Here is a 13039-nt window from a genome sequence, read left to right as displayed (position 1 = left end):
GGCGTAATTTGCCTCACGCGGCGCATACGGCAGTGTGTGTGTAGATTTTAGTCGTGGTAGCGAGTGTGATATCGCGCGACTATTCGGAAGCTCCGAAGTGCGGACAGTAAAAACGCCTCAACTACCGTTTTCATTTATCATCCTTCCCAAATCTGAACCTTGTTTCACTTCTAACGACTTCGTCGTCGAAAGTATAATGCCGCCTAACCTTCCTTATTATTGGCAATTGTTGACGTCGACACAACTCTGCGTCTTCGTTGTTCTGCTGAAGGTCTTCCACTGTGTGACCATTTCGTCAGTACACTCGACCCCTTTTTCTTGTCCCACAATTAAGAATTACAGGGAGGGACAGCAAGCAAATTGAAGATTAGAGTGTGTTACTGCCTTAGGTGCCCGTCATCTCCTCGCAGAACGTGCCAATTGTCTCCTTGCTCTTTATATTTCCTTGTCATGAAATTCAGATAACACTTTTCGGTCAAGTTTTCTCCAGGCTGATTTGTACTTAAAGTAACTTAGTTCAATCCGTGTGTAAGCGTGTCATGGTTCCACCTTGAAGTGAAAGCTCAGTTTCGCTCGAGCTTTTGTCTCAGCAAATAAATACTTTTGAAAAGATTGTGCCCGAATAAACACAATTTTCTCCCTCTTGCACAAATACATGTTTCAGTGATATCCTACTATGTCCTCTGTTTGCGAGAACACTTCAACAGAATCTGAACAACGTGAAAACTATAAATGTTGAGAACTGCGTTATGCAGTACACGGCTCTAATGGTATACTGTATTTTATTAGAGACGATCGATTTGGATCTAGTATCATCGCATCATTTGGTTCAAAAATCATCTCAGATATACATTTCCGAAACAGGAGTAACAGCTACGAGGCTGTTCTATTATTGACATTAGTTGTATATACGTGCACATTATGTCCATTTAACTTCACAGTCATTTTTAAATTGTGACACAAAACGTCAATGAGATTGGATGGAAATAATGTTACCTGTAGACAGCTAATATCATTCATCGAACAATGTACTCCTCATAACTGTTATTCCAGTTACACAAATGTATAGTTGAGATGATTTCTGGACCCGATGATGGTCGGATCCTAGGCCGAAATCTATCGGCTCTAATAAAATGTACCGTTACAACCGTATATTCACATTCATTAAAGCTGTATGACATCACCTTCATAAAATAAAACTATAAATATTTCAGATCACAAATGCTACCGGAATATCAGCTGTATTTCGTGTGTCATACAACTACGTGAGCTATGCTTTGCGCTTTTAACAAAAATAAAAAGGACTGTATTTTGGTGGTCAAACAACACTAAAACATTATGGGTGAAAAGTGAAGAAAATTGTATTTGCTTATGGAAGAACCCTTTCAATACATTTTAACCGCTAATGATTTTTTTCCTTTTTGTTCAGAAGTAAAACGAAGAAGAAAAAGCTCAGGAGATCTATGCAGTGTATACCGGTTACATTGGTCTTTCTGACATGGCTGAAATAACACACACCATTTTGACTCAGCATCCACAATGAATTAAAACGAGGAGGTAATGCGAACATTGGCTGCAAATGAGACGTGGTCTAAATTAATGGGGAAACTTGAAAATTTGTACTGGACTAGGACTAGAACCCAAGTCTGCTGCGTAGGAGGCATATACCTGTACAACTGTACGAACCACCCTAACACACGCCTCCCATCAGACCCAACTTCTCAACTCCCCCACATGTCTGGCAGAACAGATAACACATATATACAGCTATGGCGAGAACCACCTATGTTGTGTTTAACGCGGACGCATACAAGGCTCGAACTCTTACGGGAATCGGCGAAATGCTACGAGTAACGAGGATTATGAGCAGCGGCGCTACATCAGTAGTGTGCGGTACAAGTTGACAATTCGAGTCTGTCCACAGGCGTGCTACAGTAGACAGTGTATGGGTGGCGCAGTGGTAAGCGCATCTGATTATTGAACAGGAAACCTAGGTTCGAATCGCTGCCTGGTACAAATTTTTCAACTTTCCCCACTGATTTAAATCATTACCCTTTCGCAGCCAATGTCTGTAATTCCTTCGCGTCTGAGAACTTCTAGTTGCAAAAGTCAGTTATCTAATGAGGAGTTAGACAAAGGATTAAAATTGCCAACGAGACCACCGGATGTGTGATACCTAGATGATACGATCATTCAGGTGGTAGTTAATGCAGCACTTCCAATTCTGCAACTGGAATCTGTAATTTTAATTACATAAGATTATAAAATGAAATTACAAGTAGTTCATTAAACAGTATTCGTGATTTAAAAGTAACGCAGTACCACAAGTAAAGCTTTCTTTTTTGCCACTATGTAGTAACATAACCATATTCTTAGTGCATTATATCTTTCGCGCATTTTAGCCTTATGCGAAGAAACGACAAGTGACTTCGTATCCTTATGCACACCACTCCTTCCCTAGAAAATTGCATTCACCGCAAGGAGAAGCTACGTGCTTTCTTTGCATTATTTCTCCAGATATTGCTGTTTCTTTTGTACGTGTCAAATAACCAATATGTTCTACTGTTACATGTGAACGTGTACATTTCTGTTAAACGTAGCCGTCGATTAGCCGAGCGGTCTGAGGCGCTGCAGTCATCGGCTGTGCGGCTATTCCCGGCGGAGGTTCGAGTCCATCCTCGGGTATGGGTGTGTGTGTTTGTACTTAGGATAATTTAGGTTAAGTAGTGTGTAAGCTTAGGGACTGATGAGCCTAGCAGTTAAGTCCCATAAGATTTCACACACATTCCAACATTTGTCAAATGTATGTTATCTAATTCGCCGTACGCTAAGGTTAGAAGATGTCATCTTGTATAAGAAAAAAGTTCAGTCACAAAAAGGAGTCGTAAAAACCGATTTTAGAATTAATGCGTGAGTCTCTTCATGTCACCAGCAGTTATCAAAGAAAATATTTTTTCCGTCATCGGAAAATCGTATTCCAAGCAAAAATATAGCCTTTGTTATTACGTCCGGTCCGCAAGACAGGCGTTGTTTAATATAAACTCTGTATCTGAGGTAAATACGTGAGCATATTTACAGAAAGAGAGCGAAAATATTTGACTTGCCACGCTGGCACGGAATTTGATATACCTCAGCACTCCGTAAACGTAGATAATCTTTGATGATCCCAAATATTGCCCGCATTTAATTTGGTGAGAAAAATACCGTTCTTGTTCTGTGCTTTTCCAGTATGCGCCGTATATTTCCCGATAGCGTGCACGTGTACCGTGGTAACGGAAGCAGCTGCCTCTTTTTCCGTGCCTTCCGTGACTAGGTATCACAGGTTGTACTGCAATGGAGGGGCGGAAACGGCACCTAATCTTCCATTCCGAGTACCTGTTTTTTTCAGAACACAGTTATGAGATGTTCCAGTTCTCGGGTAAGACTCTCTGCATCTTAGATGGTGAGCGCCTTGTGTAACAGAGCTTTTAGTACCCCATTTCTTTACGGGGAGCAGATGCGTCACACCATGAAGAAATTCTGAAAGCTGTGTTTCCGAAGATTCTTTATTCCGAGATCTGTACATTTCTGTAGAGCTGCCGAGTATGCTATACCGATCTTTGGTTAAGTGACGCTCACGTCCATGCTGTGTCAGCAACGAAAATCAAGAAGCAGGCCAGCCTTGCCTTGATATGTAAGAAGATATATTTCGCCTCCCAGAGCCTTGAGAAGAACTCCCAAGGACTACTGAAACTACATTTACAACTGGACAATCATTCTGATTCTTGGACCAGGGCCTCGAGTGATGGTGGAACCTGGGTGGTCACCAACACCAGGGTGCAGGACATCAGACATCAATAACTTTTACGTCTCGCTGACAAACAATCGCTGGAGACCCCCTGCGAGATTTTCATCAGTCTGAATGACGCGCAGCTGAGAAGAGATGCGATTTCAGTTCTAGAGAGGGGACTGAACTTTGCTCCCACTCATACGTTTACAACTGTCGTGGTGTGGACACCGTCAGCGCAGATGAACAGATGGCGGCGCGACTACCGCCTGAAGCAGCTGAAAAAATACGTAGTTAAACGTGTCAAGCTCTGACGAGAATTCCTCTGCACAGTGTGGTCAAAGCTGTCTGCATGCAAGTAGAGGCCAGTGTGGGTTTTCTTCCGATACACACCGTGGCCCAGGGGCCATTATTTCTTCACTTCATCACGGCGTCAAAGAATGCTAGTCTTGCTTCTGTCCTGTCTCCACAGTGAATCTGATGTTCTGATGAATGGAGTTCAGATGTGCGAAAAAGTTATGGCGTTTATCCGTTCCATAGGGCTGGATGAAGAACTGTCTTCCACATTAAGGAAAAAGCAAATGAGTTTCCATTTGGATAATTTCACGGCTTCTCCCTCGACGTGAGCCATGAACAAATTCTCATTCGCATTGTGACCCCCTGCGTTTGCTCATAGAATTCTCCGTCAAACAGAAAATACGTGAAGGTCAGGACATGCCTGAATAATTCCGTAGTTTTCCTGTGAAATCTCCGACCAGTGAGATCAAATGAATTTTCTATAGTACCGTGATAAAAAGCGAAACGAAGTCGAAGCTAACCATGATATCTGAGTCCTTCACCCCGATGCTGTTGAGGCGTTTCACAAAATCCACAGGATTGCGGACCTGATGCTGGCTTACTAAATCTTCCAGGCATTTTGACGGCAAATATGTAAGAGCCTTGAAGTTGTTGGCAATGAGGCATATCGGGCCCTCATCTTTGTGGGCCCATTTAGTATTGGCTGTATAGGTCCTTGTGGTAACGACCCTGCCCGGTAAATTCAAGCCCTTGAGAAGCTCGCTTGCTTTCCACCTTCTTTATGCGGTCAGTGTTGATCTTCCTGTAGCAGTCGTCATTTAGCAGACATTTTCACACTGTAGACCTTGGAGAGAACAGCAGTTGTTTTGCCCCTGTCAGCAGGTCATACAACAATCTCAGGATACTGTATTAGGTCCCGAGTAACTGCTCATTTGGTCGGACGAGTCTTGTTGCACGATGTTTCCCGGTTCTGGCTTTTGGGCGGAGTTTATGGCACAAGAGAAAAATGTAGCGGGTTTTTGGCGACGATTTAGGCAGCCATATAGTATAAGGTCGCATTACTTCCAACAACTATGTCACTGTTTTAGCTAGTCACTTCTATTCCATGTTACAACATTTATTACTCAGTAGTGATACTGTGTTTCAAAACGACAGGGCCACTGCGCATATAAGTCGCATCGTGAAGGACTGGTTTTGTGACCACGAGGATGAACTGTCGTATCTCCTCTGGCCACCACAGACATCAGAACTCAATATTATTGAACCTTAGGGTCTACCTTTGAGAGAAAGGTGCGTGATCGCTATCCACCTCCAGCATCATTACCTGCACTGGCCACTATTTTACAAAAAGAATGGTATAAAATTCCATCTCAAAAACCGTACACAAACTGTATTTATCCATCCCGAAACAAGTGGAAGCTGAATGCCAATGGTTTTCGTAGACCGCATTAGGCATGGTAATGTGTTGTGTTTTCCTGGACACATATTCACCATCTAGGCGCAAAATTATTACTGCTCTGGTGTCCTTGTAACCGTATCTCCTTTCTGGACACAATGGTTCCATGTTCTTTCCACTGTGTACTCGCAACACAACGAGCCCTCCAGCTGCGCTATATCAAATTAAACTTTTGCCATCCTTACAGATTCACTCCAGATGGTTCTCCTTGATGTTCTGTGTCTCTGCACATCACCCTAAGGTTGAGTCCAGGATCCCCGCCTACGGACAACGCTTGGGTGACATCAGTGACACCGCAGGCCACTCCCTCCGTGCAGACACCATGACAGCTCGTTTCCCGATGGCGACTCCATCATTTCCTGTATATTTGCCAAACAGTACTTATCATCGAAGATCGACGTTGATAAAATCAACGGCACATTTGAATAATGTACTGCAACAAGTCGGTCGTCACGTGCAATGGAAAACGAACGTCTCAGGATTCTACAAAAAACTGGATTCTAGCAAATACTGGGCCAGCGTCGCTGGAGAGGCCATCGAAATACACTCCTGGAAATGGAAAAAAGAACACATTGACACCGGTGTGTCAGACCCACCATACTTGCTCCGGACACTGCGAGAGGGCTGTACAAGCAATGATCACACGAACGGCACAGCGGACACACCAGGACACACCGCGGTGTCGGCCGTCGAATGGCGCTAGCTGCGCAGCATTTGTGCACCGCCGCCGTCAGTGTCAGCCAGTTTGCCGTGGCATACGGAGCTCCATCGCAGTCTTTAACACTGGTAGCATGCCGCGACAGCGTGGACGTGAACCGTATGTGCAGTTGGCGGACTTTGAGCGAAGGCGTATAGTGGGCATGTTGGAGGCCGGGTGGACGTACCGCCGAATTGCTCAACACGTGGGGCGTGAGGTCTCCACAGTACATCGATGTTGTCGCCAGTGGTCGGCGGAAGGTGCACGTGTCCGTCGACCTGGGACCGGTACCGCAGCGACGCACGGATGCACGCCAAGACCGTAGGATCCTACGCAGTGCCGTAGGGGACCGCACCGCCACTTCCCAGCAAATTAGGGACACTGTTGCTCCTGGGGTATCGGCGAGGACCATTCGCAACCGTCTCCATGAAGCTGGGCTACGGTCCCGCACACCGTTAGGCCGTCTTCCGCTCACGCCCCAACATCGTGCAGCCCGCCTCCAGTGGTGTCGCGACAGGCTTGAATGGAAGGACGAATGGAGACGTGTCGTCTTCAGCGATGAGAGTGGCTTCTGCCTTGGTGCCAATGATGGTCGTATGCGTGTTTGGCCCCGTGCAGGTGAGCGCCACAATCAGGACTGCATACGACCGAGGCACACAGGGCCAACACCCGGCATCATGGTGTGGGGAGCGATCTCCTACACTGGCCGTACACCTCTGGTGATCGTCGAGGGGACACTGAATAGTGCACGGTACATCCAAACCGTCATCGAACCCATCGTTCTACCATTCCTAGACCGGCAAGGGAACTTGCTGTTCCAACAGGACAATGCACGTCCGCATGTATCCCGTGCCACCCAACTTGCTCTACAAGGTGTAAGTCAACTACTCTGGCCAGCAAGATCTCCGGATCTGTCCCCCATTGAGCATGTTTGGGACTGGATGAAGCGTCGTCTCACGCGGTCTGCACGTCCAGCACGAACGCTGGTCCAACTGAGGCGCCAGGTGGAAATGGCATGGCAAGCCGTTCCACAGGACCACATCCAGCATCTCTACGATCGTCTCCATGGGAGAATAGCAGCCTGCATTGCTGCGAAAGGTGGATATACACTGTACTAGTGCCGACATTGTGCATGCTCTGTTGCCTGTGTCTATGTGCCTGTGGTTCTGTCAGTGTGATCATGTGATGTATCTGACCCCAGGAATGTGTCAATAAAGTTTCCCCTTCCTGGGAGAATTAATTCACGGTGTTCTTATTTCAATTTCCAGGAGTGTATATACCATGGACAAACGGTTCAAATGGTTAAAATGTCTCTGAGCACTATGGTACTTAACATCTGAGGTCATCAGTCCCCTAGAACTTAGAACTACTTAATCCTAACTAACCTAAGGACATCACAACATCCATGCCCGAGGCAGGATTCGAACCTGTGACCGTAGCGATCGCGCGGTTCTAGACTGAAGCGCCTCGAACTGCTCGGCCCTCATCAAACGGGACTCCGCCTATAATCTCAACAAAGTTTGGCAACTAGAACTGCGGCTAGTGAAGGAGACACTCAGCAGACACAACGTTATGGCGGCCAGGACGGACAGGATAATTCCACCTACGCTACAGCAACTGGGTCGTCCTGTCGGGCAATTAACTCCGCGGCAGACGTCGCGCGACCTGGGGTACGGACAGCGTACAGAACCGCTCGCGGCAGGACGGGGTGTCAGCCGGCAGGGAGCTACAGGGAGACCGGCTCATGAGCGCACTTGAAGACAGTGACATGTCTGATCACCGAAACATTGTACCCCATGTACACTATGAACCGGCAGTACACCTGTAGACTGTTCGAAAGAAATATTACATTTGTTCCATGTGCTATAACTTACACTTTTGTTATAGCCTATTACATTTTGATCCTCATGTTTCTAATTAGGTATTAATTTTTGTAGTTATTTATTCTTCTGTTAATTATTTATACTTAATAGATGTTTGTTCAAATAACTTACGGGTTGGTGCCGGGTGACGTCGTCGACCACCGCCGATATTTCGACAGGAGCACACCCTGCCATTCTCAAGGCACAAATGCACACTTCGCATTTGTGCCTTGACAATGGCAGGGTGTGCTGCTGTCGAAATATCGGCGGTGATCGACGACGTCACCCGGCAGCAAACCCGTAAGTTATTTGAACATTCAATTCGCCGGGCAAAGTTAAGGTCTCACATAATAGATGTTTGTGTTCTCATAATATTGCTAAAGGTATCAATTAGTGTCCTGTTTATCTAAATCTGGTTGAAGTTTTACACATTTTAATCGATATCCACAAAAATCTCGAACGAAGGCATTTACAGCCGGCCTCAAACATTTTGGATCAAACTGGAACAGGTGATAGTGGGTCCACAACCGATTACATTGAGATAAGGAATCGATGGTCGGAATTGCATATTTATCATGTTGTGGACACAAACAGCATACACTGCTTCAAAGCAGCTCATAGTAACTGCTCGAAATGACGAATAGCAGTTTAATGCACATTTTTCAACGGAACAAGCAGTTCTGTTGTACTCTCATGAAGATCCCGGGAATCAGTTGTACACTGGAATAGGCAGTTGCTGATGAACAGCGTACACCCCTGACCATCAAACAGACATACTGTACACAACATAGCTGATAGCAAGCGTGTCACGTGACGACCACACACATCGATCTGGCCGCACGTACACAGCGATCCTTGGTGTCAGTTCTCCTTGCATCAAACAGCTTGTGATGTTTCCATGATGATATGTGTTACTATGTACAGTGCATGCCGTGTAGTCAAAGACAGGCCTCATTCCAAGTGGAAAAAATTTATCTCTGTGGGTACCAACTTACGAGAGACAGGTTCGTTCAAGCCACAGAGAGCCGGCCAAGGTTCCCACCAGAGACATGTTCGAATTCCAGACTTTTAAATGGACCACCCAGCAATTAACACCCGTCAACTCTACCATGAAATGCACACTTCGAAGGATACAGTGTGGAAAATACTGGTGGAATAGATATTGCACACCTGTAATAAATAATGTAGGCAGGCACTGGAAGCTACTGATTTTGAGCCCCGCGTTCACTTCTGTCAGTGGATTATCCACCGCAGCGCTGTAGTGCAGAACCTCATACAGTTTGTACTGTTCGCGGATGAGGCCTCATTTAAGTATGATAATGTCCTCAATAGCCACATCAACCATGTCTGGGCTAAGGACAATCCCTACGCCACTAGCGACGGTTCTCTGTCAATGGATGGTAGGGCATTGTTCCAGACCACCTAACAGGATTTTATTCGCTCCCACCCCGTTTGACTGGTTCAGGCTACCTCGTGTTCCTGCGAGAGATGCTACCACAGTTTTTGGAGACTGTACCCTTTTTGTCCGTGAAAGAATATGGTTTCAGCACTACAGTACACCATCCCACTTCAATGTTAAAGTCTGCGAGCACCTGAACAACACGTACCCTCATCGTTGGATTGAAAGAGTAGATCCTGTTCCATGGACAGCGCCATCACCGGATCTCACACCTCTGGACTTTTCACTCTGGGGTTACGGCAAGACGTTGGTTATGAAACCCCGGTAGAAACGGATGAGGACCCGCTTGCTACGGTCCAAGCTACCTGTCTCCTGGTACAATAGACACCAGGGATCTTTGAGATAGTGCGCAAAACTTCATGGGCCTTTGCCGTGCATGCACTGGGACTGGCAGTGGCCACATTGAACAATTACTACGAGGTACGTTGTTCTTACGTGCTGTGCGCTGTGTATGTCCCTAACAAAATAAATATGCATTTTCGACAGTTATGTATCTCAATGTAATCGGTTTTTGACCCACTATCACCTATTTCAGTTTGACCCAAACGATTTGAGACACCCTGTATACATCTTTACTCCACAAGCCTCTTTACGGTGTATGGTGCGGAGTGCTTCTAGTACCACTATGTTGTCACCTTCTCACTTTTCCATTCGCTATTGATGTGTGAAAAGACCGACAGATGATAACCTACGTATGAACTGTAATTTCTCTGATTTTCCAGTATGTGGCTAGAAGTAATATGTAGGTTGACTCTTTTTGGAACAAACTCTCTTGGAATGTCAACATTAAACCTTTTAGTGTCAGCCACAGTATTTAGTCGGGCAATACCGTAATGCACTCGTCTCGACTAAACGACCCCGTTACGAAACGCTTTTCATTGCATGTTCTCTGTTTCTTCCATTAACCGAAATTGGCAAGAGGTCCCGAATGAGTAACAAGATTCAAGAATCGTTCGCAGAAGTGTTTTATAAGCTGCTAAGTATCAGTTACTTTCCACCTAGTCACACACTCGTGTCACGTGGATGCCCAAGTCTTCGGAGTCCTCTACCGTAACCAGCAATAGCACCGGCAAGCCAAACACTAATCCGGACTCGCCCCATATGTGGGTAAATATCCTGGACAGCAACCAGAGAGGCTGGTTTCTTGTCGGCAGCCACCACGAGAGAGCCAGGTTGGCTGACAACTGCGTGCGCTCCACAACCGCGGCGTTGCTTTTATGGTCACTCCTTATTTCCATGACAGCATGTACCCACAAGCACATCGCTGTACCCACCCGCCGTGGTATTATGCCAGTGCACAACCATGGAATGACGGTTCGCATTGAGGTCTTCACGGATGAATTCTCTTGACAATTACGGTGGCTGCTCTGCGGCGCATCCGGAGTATCTCCTGGAACCTTCGAAGGCTGTTTTTCAACGTCAGCCCGTCTATCGACCACGGATCTTTATCTTCAACGCTACGTGAAGCCGCCAGCAATCCTCACCTTTCTACATCGAGACGTGCCCTTTACATTGTGGCCTTCCAGGGCTGTGGTGCTATGCAGTGTCATAGTCATAGCGACTAGAGATAATTAGCGTAACGAATGAGACCTTAACTGTGACAACAATAACTATGACTCAGTCTTCTGTGGTTCACGGTCCACCAGAATTACTTCTTCTTATTGACTTCACAGACTGTTTGTGTAATTACACTTCACAGAAGGATTTATTCCAGTAAACTTGCTAGTCACTGTCTAACTGGAAATGAATTGTTCCCACATCGAACCAGCATGGGCTATATCAGCTGACGACAAGGGAAAAGAACTTTTCATCGGCTCCAGTGCCGCTATTGGCTCCAGTGCCACCTCCCCGCATTTCTCACCATCTCCAGGGCGACATCAGTTCTCAACAAGTCGTACCATCAAATGAAGACAAGTGTACACATCTTCCTCTGTCCTGTGATACCACTGGCTCCAACGCCATCTCTCCACATTTGTCCCACATCATTTGGCGTTGAAGTATCACATTTTCATTGATTCCAATGCAACCATCGGCTCCAGTGCAACCATTGGATCCTCCAGTTTCCTCTCACCAATGGCGACAACTTTAAGTTTTGCCCAACCATTGGTGAGAGCTGCTGCTAACGTAGATGGCATCTGTCAGATGTTTTTCACGACTTGATATATTACTTTCCGATTTTCTTTGTGATTTTTTCGCCACTGACATCAACGTGGCTCCCCAAGTTCTTTCTCTGGTGTACAAGTAGCATGTGCAGCGCTCCATTCAAGAAGCACTGCAAATGCGGCAAATCCCCAACTCCACAGCTTCAAAGGGACCTAGCCCCTTTCCCTTGAGAGCCTTTGCAGTCCATGTGTGGCAGATGGCTCCACGTCGCCCACTATCTCCTGGCACACTTCCAGTTCCAAAGAACCTGCCCGCTTGTGTTTCAGCAGACCTTCCAGGGACATCCAACAATGTGCTGTCATCTTTGATGTCGTCATACATGAAGTTCCTCACAAACGTTCTCGGATGACAGAAGTCAAATCTGTTCCTTTTTCCAGGGCCCAACGCTATGCCTCTATTTCTAGAATTTTTCTTGCTCTCTCGCTTACTCAATCACTGGAGGCGTCGCTGCCAACATACCAGAACTCCTTGCTAATCCACCCACCTACATGCTTTTCCTCCTAGACCCTAATATTTGCACACCTTTCTGCGAATGTACTCTCAGTGCCTCTTGCTCTCCTTCTCAGAGTTTCATTTCATTGCCCAATTCATGAGCTCATTTTAAGACTCTCTTTCCAGCGCCCAATCCATACACTCACACCCTGACTCTCCTTTCTATGCCTAATAGTGCTCTCGCATGCATATACACACTCAGGGCGCAAAATTCCTATTTTTCTACTTTTTTCATCCTTACAGATTCGCTCCAGATGGTTCTTCTAAATGTTCTGTGCCTCTCCACATCACCCTAAGGTTGAGTCAAGGATCCCCGCCTATGGACAACGCCGTGGGCGACATCAGTGACACCGCAGGATACTTCCTCCGTGCAGACACCACGACAGCTCCTCACCCTACTTTTCCCGATGGCGACTTCATCATTTTCTGGGGTGTAATAAGGAGGTCGGGTAATCATTCACCACCAAGATGGCTTTATTATCTCTTCCCTGTAGGAAAGGGACGCTATATGACTACTAGTCTCCAAACAGTCACACACTCACGTCATGTGGGTGACTTCGCTTCAACCGTCGTTCGTCTTAATCAACAATATCACCTGCTAGTCAAACACAGTGATCGCCATACATGGGGATAAATTATATTAAACAATCTGTTTTGTTGTCAACAGAATCTTCGGCAGCCACCACACGAGGGGCGAGGTTGCTGCAAACAGCACGCACACCCATAGTCGTGGCGGCTGCTACCGCGGACTCTATTTCTTTTCCGCAGTCTCATGTGCCGCAAGCAGGTTGCCACAACTATGTGCCTTGTCAGTATTTCTGCCGGTTCATAACCACTGAATGGAAGT

General features: G+C 46.2%; 1 protein-coding gene across 1 annotated transcript in view; it reads right to left on the bottom strand.

Annotated features, from left to right (window-relative positions):
• LOC126335871 (uncharacterized) overlaps positions 1 to 13039 on the bottom strand; it is a 1498073-nt gene that overhangs the window by 1341307 nt on the left and 143727 nt on the right. The gene's annotated exons all lie outside the window — the stretch shown is intronic.

Source organism: Schistocerca gregaria, chromosome 2 (genome assembly GCF_023897955.1).
Source record: "Schistocerca gregaria isolate iqSchGreg1 chromosome 2, iqSchGreg1.2, whole genome shotgun sequence".
Classification (NCBI taxonomy): domain Eukaryota; kingdom Metazoa; phylum Arthropoda; class Insecta; order Orthoptera; family Acrididae; genus Schistocerca; species Schistocerca gregaria.
The sequence above is the reverse complement of the archived record's forward strand: the minus strand, read 5'-3'. Positions and strand labels throughout refer to the sequence as shown.